Genomic DNA, 11,366 nt, shown 5'->3' on the forward strand with positions numbered 1-11,366 from the left:
GATGTTCCGGTGGAACCTAACAACAATTCGGCGAGGGTTTGGGGTGCGAGGTGAACACAACACCAGGTAGATGTAGCTACCCAGCGGAAAGGCTATATGGGCGCACCATAGTGTATGTGTTTTAACCGCACCGTCCATCTATTATTACAACTCATTTGTGAGTATGAACTTAAAAATTGAAGCATATCCAAAGCTAAAGCAAACCACACTGAAAGGAATAGTGGGGATAATACCATCCACCACTAAAGCCTTGCCATTAGCTCATAGTAATGTTTTTTTTGTATTTTTTTTTCATCCAATTAGCTCATATGATAACACAGATATGGATGAAGGAAAAACCCAAATATCTGCTTGATGCAAAACTTTCAAGACACCAAAGAAATTTTCAATAGTAAGCGTTCAATCTCCATTTGATCTTTGGATAGGCTTCGATTTTGAGCTCATGCCTTAAAGTGAGCTGGCAAAATGGAGGGACAATGTAGATCAAACACAAATCATAATGGACCCCATAGAGTCCTTATGCCATGTGTAGTTACTTTGTATTGGGTTAGCAAAACAATCCACATCAATCTCCAATAGCCTTGCTCAATCAAATCTTGCCATGTCAGGTTATTTCACACTTATGTGGAAGCAGGATCTGGATGTAACCTGTGCCTCTATCGAAAAAATAATAATCAGTTATATATTATTAGCAGATTTAACATTCCAAGATTAGATGATGAGAAAACTAACGCATGGCAACACCATTGCAGAGAATGTCATGGCCAGATCCTTTTAGCTGTACGGCAAAAGAAAGATTGTGAGAAACCAAGCTGCCTATCACCATTGGACACACATCACATGATTAGGCGAATTAGAATGAGAAATTGCCGTATGGACACATGGCAGAACATGAAAGGTAATAATTTATGTAATGACTTAAAAAATGTGCATGATCGCGTGGCTACTTGATGTCGATTCTTTTCATTGTACATGGAAGAATGTAATTGGCCACGACTACTTAATAGTTTGTTGATTGCCTAAAGATCATAAGGACTGATCCTGATAGTAAAATATAATTGACTATGTCCACTAATTAGTTGATTGATTGAGGCAAAAATCGTAGGAAGAGACACCTAAGACCATACGCAAGCAATCCTCTCACACGTTTATAAATAAAGCAAAGAGCAAAGCTCCATGCCACCCCAACCCTATAAAACTCTACTATGTAGTGCAACCTTGCCTATCTTCTCTCCCACATGTACTATAAGTAGGCCACACAGATCAAGATTTTTGGCAGTCCTCCTCAGTAATGTTTTAGATCATTGTAGGTTATAAGTTAAATGTAAATTAGTTATTGTTAAACGAAACGATTGGCTACAAAAGGTTTGATGTTACATTTTGATGTTTGGGTCGCGTTAGTCATAAATCAAATTTTTTGCATGGTAGTTTAAGTTGTCCAAGTATAGATGTACAGGTAGTCTTTAAATTAAACGATTGGATTGATACTTTTAATAGCATCAAATGTTCATTGATGAATCAGGATCATGATGAAGGGTTTAAATTAAAAAATGATCATATGTAAATGGCTTAGATGAGATCCTTGCCAATAGGATGATGACGTGATGGTCCAGAATGAAATTGAATGGTTGGATAGTATAATAGATCCATGAAGAGTAAGCCCAGTGGTTCAGATTGATGGCAGATTAGGTGTGGAGTGATATGTAGTTTCGAAATGTATAGGAAGGAATATATGTATGTGTACTTAAAGTTAGGGTCGTTAATTAGCAATCTCGAAGGTTAGATAATCTTAAATAAGGATAATAGGAAAGGTAAATTGGTCCGGATTGCGAAAGTGAAGTGGACGGCCGGATGTCTTCCCCTAGCGAGGTGTAAGTATTTCAACTGTTGATTTGATGATTAAACAAGTATATAATGAAATATTGGATCACAAATGTGGTTACAAGGTAAGGGTCTAAGTATGTGTACGTGTGCATAAGTCCAAGTGTCGCCCTCATAAAGGCACGAGTTCTATTTTGTATGTGTACTAGGATATACCTACACGAGCACACAAATTTTTGGGGTACTACACATCCATGGTCAACTAAAAAAGATTCGGAAATGGTGGCTATGATCTCTTATTGCAGCCAAACTTTTAGGCATGGCTTGTCATTGTAGAGGCCAAGTACCTACCCAGGTCACTCACTCTGACGTGGAGAAATGATTGGCATGTATGAAATCCACCCATCATCAAGTTCGCTCGTTTTGGTCTTGATTGATAACTCACGAAACACTGGAGATTTTTGGAGAATTCTCTTTGAGTTTGTTGTATATTGCTTTAGCTGTCAAATAAGTCTTTTATAGAGATATACAACCTATATATGGAAAAGAATTACTAACTACAAAATCTACATGTGCAGAGGAGGGTTTATATCAGGAATGGGTGTCAAAATCAATGGCTACACCAAATCGGGGATGGATTTGGAAGAGGGTGTTGAGGGTTTGGTTTATCAATTGGGTGTTGGGCGGTTGGAATAAGGGGTGTCGAGGATTTGAGCAGGGGTTGGATAAGGGTGTTGGAACAGGGATCTGGGCAGGGGTGTGATAGTCCGTTGATTGGGTATTGATCTAGACCTGATGTCAAATTTGTGTTGATTTGCGGTTAGGTGCATTGATTTTCTTGGCATGGGTGCGACTGTGGGTGCGATACTGCGTTGATGTAGCAACAGGATGACAACAAGCGTGACAGAGACTGCGAACTAGAAGGTCATTGGAACACGGGAACTCAACAATCAATGGTCTAGATTGATTGCTCTAATACCATGATAAGTCAAGAAACACTATAGATTTTTAGAAAATTCTCCTTAAGTTTTCTGTATATTTCTTTAGCATCAATTTGGCTTTTAAGGAGATATACAACATATATATGGGAAAAAATCACTAATTACAAAATCTATATACATGGAAGAAAACACTATCATTGATACCTATTTCAAACCAACCACTCCATATTGAATTATATAAAAATCTCCAAATTCATGAGGTATGGACACCTTTAAAATTTAGAACATTATGATTTTTGGCTTTTTTTTATAAAAAAAAATAAAAATCTTAGTAAGGCATATTAAATGGATGGTGCTAGATTATTTAGATAAGGATTGATGAATTTAATCTTCCATACCTTACGCTCTCTTAGAAATCCTATAATGGGACTTGAGTTTTTTGTACATGTAAGTGAGGAGACTAGGACATGTATTTATAGAAAATGGGTTGGAGTACTTCAACCCATCATAACTACTTCTTCAGGTGTTTACACTTGTAATTATCCATATCTAATTGAAGTGTTGTGGATACCTAAAACAATCCAAGCACACTACCCCTTACGTATCTGAAACAATCACAAGTATTATGGGGCCTACTAATATGATCAGTCCAAGTAATCGAATGGTAAGATTAAAAACGATGATCATGTAAAGCCCAAATAATAGAAATTTTACATTCTTCTACTTAGGCCACACCGATAAATTTAAAAACACCACCACTGGATAATATGAGTAACACTTTTTAGATCTTGTCTATCGAGACTATTGATATTAGATCTTGGTAGCCATCACAACATTTATCTTTTTGACGTGTGATGAATCAAGTTCATGAAGTGCAACGAAACAACGTAGCATATGAATCACACAGGGTAAGTCCTATCCAATGTATAGGGTGTAATAATACTAATCTCAAGGTCGAGGGTGTGCATCTATTTGACATTCTTAATCGCCCCTAATGGCTAAACCATCAGTAAAGTACGGAAAGGCAAGTTCGTACCGACAACCGCTCAGTAAAATGTACAATAAAAAAGGGACGCTTGCAGTAAACTAGCCATCTAGTGAAATGCTTGTAAGTACATCCATACAAGTTTAGCGCTCGGTAAAATCTACATGCCTTGGATGCTTATCATCTACCATTAACACCCTAAGTTATGACAGCCAACCTACCATGATTTTAAGTTGGAGATGCGCGTCCCAACAATATGTGTTGCCCATAGTGGCTAACTAGCTAATAAAATATAGAGAAAAGTACGCTAGCATTGGTTAGGCACCCGATAAAATCTTCATGCCCCAGATGTATTTCTCCAACCAACCTACTGAAAGCTACCAACATTTAATCTACAAGCAACACATTCATAAGTAACAGATTCATATTACCTATCCTGCAACAACTTATTACTCTAGCCATATTGGGTCAAGGGCTTGTATTTACCTGACGTGCAATGTCTATAGTGGCTAACTAGCTGGTAAAATATAGAGAAAAGTATGCCCGCACTTGTTTGACACCTGGTAAAATCTTCATGCCTCAGATGGACACCTCCAACCAATACCAATCCTAATTACAAGCATCCTAGTCTACAACCGATACTAACCCTACCTACAATCATTAAATGGTGAAAAGAATCCTTTAGACTGGCAACCCTTTCAGTACAAAAAGGGGATCAGCCTAAAGGCAACTTAGGCGGGAAAGTCCCAAAAGACAATAACAGATCTCCCAAGAAAAGCCACAAGGGAAAAGATGTTAAACAGGAGCCCTCCAACCGAAAAAAAAAGGGGCGGCTAATCCAAGGCTTCCCTCTTACAAATTGTAAAGGTAATAGTTAGATAAGCATGAATAACTTCATAAATACAACAATTAACCTGCGTGCAAGATTTATAAAAATATCAACCTAATCTACATGCACATAACTCCTAAAGATGACCATAAGGCATACGATTAATTCTTAAAAATGGTAAACAACTATACATATACATACAAAGTTATTAATGGCAATGATTAGACCATAAAACAATCTGTAGAATCGATAGCTGACTAATCTCATTAATTCCCAACAATCATAATTCATGGTGCCTACTTAACTTAGCAAAGAAGAACAATTCACAGCATATCACCATCTCAGATCATCAGCAAAACCTTCACATGCTCAACAAAAAACACACAATCAATTACATATGAAACGAACATTAGTTAGAACATCGTGGAAAGCTTGAAGGGTAATTCTTCATGCTATTGCGGTCAAGGTTTCTAGGTTTAAGTGCTCTAATCCCGATCTCACTACCGAACAACGACTTCCATGACTGAAAATTCGGGTTTGGGGGAAAACCAAACTCTAATCACACAATTCAAGGTCATAATCAAAATTCATCTACATTAGACCTAAATTCAAAAGCTAACAAGGGAATTCTGCTTATTGAAATTCCAGGATAAATTGATTTGGAGCTGTGGCCTCGAATTTGAAAGGACAATCTATTGCCACGATGCCAACGAAGAACTCAAGCTCATAGTTAGGCAGCGGATACAGACCGGTCCAGCTCCAAAACCCTTGCATGCATGCGCTGGATAGGACATAAATGACATTAATGCACCAACAAAAGGGCAAGGGCACACATGCATGGTGACCTGTACCGCCTCCCTCTCCCTCTCTCTCAATCTCCATCTTTGACTCAGTCGCTCTTCCTTTCTCTAACTCACACACTCTCTCTTGCAAACTCCCTTAAAATGAAAGAAAAGAATGGATGGGTTGTATATAGCCCCAAGTCAAAGGTCGATGGATCGCAAGGGTATTGAAATTCAAGAGATGTCAGTCAGACGAGCAGGGGATATTGGACGGACCGACTCCAACAGATGACTCTATTGGTCGAACTGATAGAGCGCCAATTTTGCATGTTCTTAGGCTACACAGATCTGGGTGGCCGGTCAGACTGACTAAACTAGGTTTCGGGCATAATCTGGGCTTCTTTACCAGCTCAAGGTTCTCGATTCTGACACTAAGCTTTCATGGGTTAACCTAGGGTTCTCGGGATAGGTTTAATGTAGCTTCAAAGGTCATAAGGGTGAAAGGACAATTCAAGTAGTCTGAGCGATCAACGCATGGGTCGAGTACTCGACTAGAAGTATTCTAGCATGGGCTCTACCTAGTTGAACACTCAAGGGCAAGTGGACAAGGGACCTAGTGGTTCGAGGCTTGTAAGGCTCGACACATCGTGATCAAGAGGGTGAGGAGTCCATTGAGTTTGGAGCTCTGAGACCAAGTCTAACTAATAGGTTTGTAAGTTATCTGGGTTCACAATGCATGGAGTCAGATCACGCCACGAGTTTCTAGAATGAGGATTCCACTAAAATCTAAGTTTCCAAGGGGAGGACACGCGTGCAAGCATGTGCGATCACGTGACCGGACGAAAAATCTCCTAGTAACGCCTGAGATATCCAGTACTTGAGTGTTAGAGGGTCAGGGAATTATAAAGGGTCATGGACTTTGTAAGGCCCATATCCTAAACCGTACCATTCCGTGGACTCCCGCGGTCATCTCAGTCGAATTTCGGTAAACCGCGACCTGTAATCAGCATTTGTGCACAACCCTTAGTCGCATCCCGAAGATCAGAGTCGGCTCAACTTGAAACATGTATCTTAGCGACCGCGTCGTCGCCGCGGTTCCAACGCCGCGTCTCACGTGCCAATGCAATACTCAGGCCAAGAGTTGTGGGCCTGCGCTTATTTCGAGGAAAATGTCGCGCATTGCAAATTCTGAGAGAATCTCTACAACCCATCACATCAATCAATCACCTCAAGTCAAGTATACATCCCATCACTCCCCTTACAATACCCATACCCTACCCATCTCTCTCCCATTCCCAAAGTCAACTCTCTCTCCCTCCCTCCACCCATCTCTTTCTTACAACACCATCCCTCTATCCGATACATCACTCCATCCCATCCCATTCTCCACTGAATCCCAAGCCTCCATGAGAGAAAAATTCTAAGGAGAGAGAGCCTAGTGTGTGTCCCATTCCCTACCCATAAATCCTCATCTTCACCCTTCAATCTTCATCATCCACCATCAAAGGTTGAGCATAGGAGCTAGGGAAGCCAAGGGACCAAGAAGAAGGTCAATCGGTGGGTGTTCATAGCACTAGATATTCATTTTTGATTTAGGGCCCACATGATTTGGGACCCCATCTTGATGAATGTATTGTATTTCTGTGGCCTCCCTAGGAGGGCTCATAGTGGCAGAGCCCATCATCTCTCTCTCTCTCTCTCTCTCTCTCTCTCTCTCTCTCTCTCTCTATTTGCGGCTCACCATGATGCATGTATTTTATCCTAGCCGTCCACCAAGTGGGCCAACCTATTGCCTGATTTGTGGCCTGTGTGACCGGCCGGCCACAAAGGCTTGGTTGAAGGGAAATCACAAACAGCAGCTTGAACTTTAGAGTGGGATGGCCCACCCGCGTGGAGCCCACCTTGATGTATGTAGTATATCCTCACCATCCATCTTCAGATCATGTAGGGCTGCCTATTGGGCAGATCCAACGGCCAGGAAGACCACCCGTCAGCAGGCCTGTTTGATAGGGGTTTCAATACCCGCTTGATCTTTTATGTGGGGTGGCCTACTCACGTGGACCCCACCTTGGTTATGTGTTGTATCCACACCGTCCATGTGGAGATATCATTTTAGAGCATGGGCCATGGACCGTCCCAACCAAGACTCGGCCCAATGTGGAGCAGATCGTTGGACAGCAACCCTGTCCAGCGTATTCTCCAAATGCCCAACGTAGTGGGGCCCACTGTAGGGTCCCATCTTGATGTGTGCGCTGAATCCACACCGTTTATGGAGGGACTGTCCAAATCCAGGGTCCTGGTGGACCGCACTATATAGTAGTAGCAGCACACTGGCTATGCTTTTGAATGTCCAGGCCCACCTGCCTGGACCAGCCTAGAAGATAGGTAAACATGAATATTAGCTTGGTCTAGTTGGTGGACCATCTACGTGGACCCCACCCATTAATGTGTGTGGTGTATCCCCACCATCCAGCAACTAGGACGGTAGGACCCACCTTGGAGCATGTGTTTTATCCAACCATCCATCTGATGGTACCCCACCATGATGTATCTGTTAAATCCCAGTTGTCCATCTTTTGGACGGTGGGTCAATAGCCACCATCTAGGTAGCTGCTACATTGACATCACATGTTCTGTGGGTCCGTATGATGTATGTGTTGCATCCAAACCGTCCATTTGAGGACGTCAGCAAATTGGGCCTGATCATGAGGAGTGTGTTATATACACGCCGTCCATCAGTTTTAAATCCAGACCGTCCATCTGTGCACCTGCTGATAGTTGTTGTGTTGACTTCAGCAAGTTCCACGGCTCTGATCATGAGGTATATGTTATATCCTAATGATCTATCCAGCTGGGATGTGGCCCCCACTTCTGATATATGTGCCTTGCATCCGCACCATCCAGTGATCTGGACGGTGGAAATCCACCTTAATGTATGTATTTTACCATGCCATCCGGCATTGCAGCATGTTGGCGAGTGAGGCCCACCTTGATATCTGTATTTTATATACACATCGTCCATCTGGACGGTGTTGTATGGGCCGACCATGATGTATGTGCTTTGCAGCAATGCCGTCCATCTATTTTGTGGGACAGTGGGCCCCTTGATGCGTGCGTTTTATATCTAACCGTCCAATTGTTTTGTCGTGGGACGGGTGGGGCCCACTTTGAGGTATGTGTTGTATGCACCGCCATCCATGTGGGGCCAGCTGTGATGTATGTGTCTTATCCACACTGTCCAGCACTCTAGACGGGTGGGGCCCACCTTGAGATGTGTTGTATATTCACACCGTCCACCCACATGGCCCTCACGTGATGTACGTGTTTGATCCAAGTGACCCATCTAGATGTGGGGCCCTTGATGTATATGTTTCATTCATACTATCCAGATCAAGGACCTACCGTACCCACTTGATGTATATGAGGCCCATTGGTGCGGCCCGTGGATGCGGCCCACTTGATGTATGTGAGGCCCATTGGTGCGGCCCATGTGATGTGGCCCACTTGATATATATGAGGGTCATTGTTGCGGCCAATGTGATGCGGCCCATTGTGATGTATTTGAGGCCCACGAGAGGCCCATTATGATGTGTATTAGGCCCTTATGTGAGGTCATGGACCCATTATATGTTAGGCTCCATGTGGGCCACTCCTTGAGAGCAATGTTGGTTAAATGTCCACATTAATGGGCAATGATGGATAAATGTCCACATTGTGACCTTTCCCTTAGGCCTTTGTTAGCTTATTCCCATTATTCTCTAGTGGGTTGACCCTAATCATTGGACCCCATTGATGTTTGCATGACCTACCTATTCATATTGGGTTAACCCATAACATTAGGCCCCCATTGGTTGCTCGTAGGATTATTTCCTTTTAATCTTGGAGTCATTTAGGACTCATTTGGGACCCCCTAGGGCATGTAGCGGGTCATATGATAGTATGGCGAAGGAAGCCCGCTTCGGATCCTTGGCAATATAAGTAGGCCACTTAGGCCCAACCTTAAGGACCGATCCTCATATTATGGATTAGATCTATTGTCCTTCTATGGACCTCACCATATATATAGGTCGATCATCGATTATGACTATGTTGGTATACACACTGAATATGTGTTAGCATAACATTGTGATTATATGAGGCCATCGTGATAATGTGAGGCCCAATGTGATTACCTAAGGCCCATTATAACCATGTGAGGCTCATTGTGATTGTATGAAACCCATCGTGACCATGTAAGGCCCATAGTGATGGTATGAGGCTTATCATGATTGTATGAGACCCATTGTGACTGGATGAGACCCATTGTGATTTGAGAGGCACATTGTGATTATGTGAGATCAATAATTATTATGTTTGATAATCATGCATAACATCGTGTTACATGCCCATACGCATCATCTGCATGTTTGATATGAGATGCGGTTGACCATTGCATATGTTATTGGGTAGGTTGTTTATGAGACTCTCTGATAGGCGGAGTTACCCCAAATGAGCACGCGATACGCGCAGGTTTGATGCATGACTGAATGGTATGACTCATACATCTCGCATTTTGTGATATGACCATCATACGCCCTAGTGACATCAGGGCCGTATCCTCTACCAACATATCGTGGACGGCCAGATGGGACACCGAAAATCTTTTCTACATAGGGTGCCATAGTTGTCCCTAGGTGAAGTCCCTAAACACTCTTAGTACTGAGTGGATATATATATATATATATATATATATATATATATATATATATATATATATGAGCGCATGATGGCCGTATATCAGTAGACCGCGTCTTCCACTATGTCATGGTCGGTTGGGAGGGGGTGTGGCCTTACCTGCCTGAAGGAGTAGGCAATGTTAGGCTGAGTTTGACTAGCTCATAAATAGGTCCGCTATCAATGAGTCGGGCCCGATAATGGCAGGTATATAGTGAAGTCTCTTCCACTTACCTAGTTGTGCGCTTGATGAGGCGGTAGGTGGCGTAGAGTGTACTAGACCCCGGTGATGATCCCAGAGATGTACGGTACTGATATGTGGACTTATTGAGTAGGAGTTGCATCTTAGCATTTTACTCATTCATTCATTCATTCACTATCCACTCTGGCTAGTGGTGCGCAACTAATTTGATATGTATACCTTCGCAATGGCCAGGATTTTAGTTAAGCGCACGACTAACCTGAGATCAGGAGTTTACCACATCGAGTCTAGCTATCCAAATTTAAGTATGAGACTAGTTTGGATAGAAGTCCCTTATGATGGACCCCACAGCTTATGATACTACGTACTATCATTCCAATTTTATGCTCTAACTTGGTGTTCACTCCCCAAGTATAAGGTTGTGATGTAGTAATAAACTCGGTGAGATCGAGGTCGAATCCCAAGGGACCGAAACCTGTACGTAATCTGAAACTAAGTAGAACTAGAACTAGACTATGATGAAATTTAAATCGAATGAAATTGAGGGAATAATGGTGAAATATTAATCTAAAAACTTAGAGAAATCAAAAGTAGGAAACTAGGAATTCAGAGGATCCACTTATAGAGATCAGGGAGATCTTATGCTTGGTTCAAGAACTCTGAAAAGGCCTCGCTATATGTCCTAGGGGGGGTGAATAGGACAATGCCAAATAAAACTTATAGCAGCGAAATTAAAAAGAATATGATAGGCAAAATAAATCACAATGCAGGAAAGTACAATAACCTCAAATTCAGATCTTGAGAGGTTGATACAAATGTTGTTCTAAGGATAACCTTACACCAAAAACCAGAGTTTATGGTAGGACAACCTTATTTCTAGAAAGATCTTTGTATCAAATCTCAAACCGAAGAGGAATACAAAAATAAATACAAACTGATTTGAAATAAATTGTAATCACAAATGTATTGTTCTAGGGACAGCCATACACCATAAAAATGGCAGGGCAACCTTGCTGGAACAACTTTTAAAGGAAATGGAATATCAAGCTGATAAAGGAATAGCAGAAAATAAATTCTAAACTATTACAACATT

Source organism: Magnolia sinica, chromosome 1 (genome assembly GCF_029962835.1).
Source record: "Magnolia sinica isolate HGM2019 chromosome 1, MsV1, whole genome shotgun sequence".
Taxonomy (NCBI): Eukaryota; Viridiplantae; Streptophyta; class Magnoliopsida; order Magnoliales; family Magnoliaceae; genus Magnolia; species Magnolia sinica.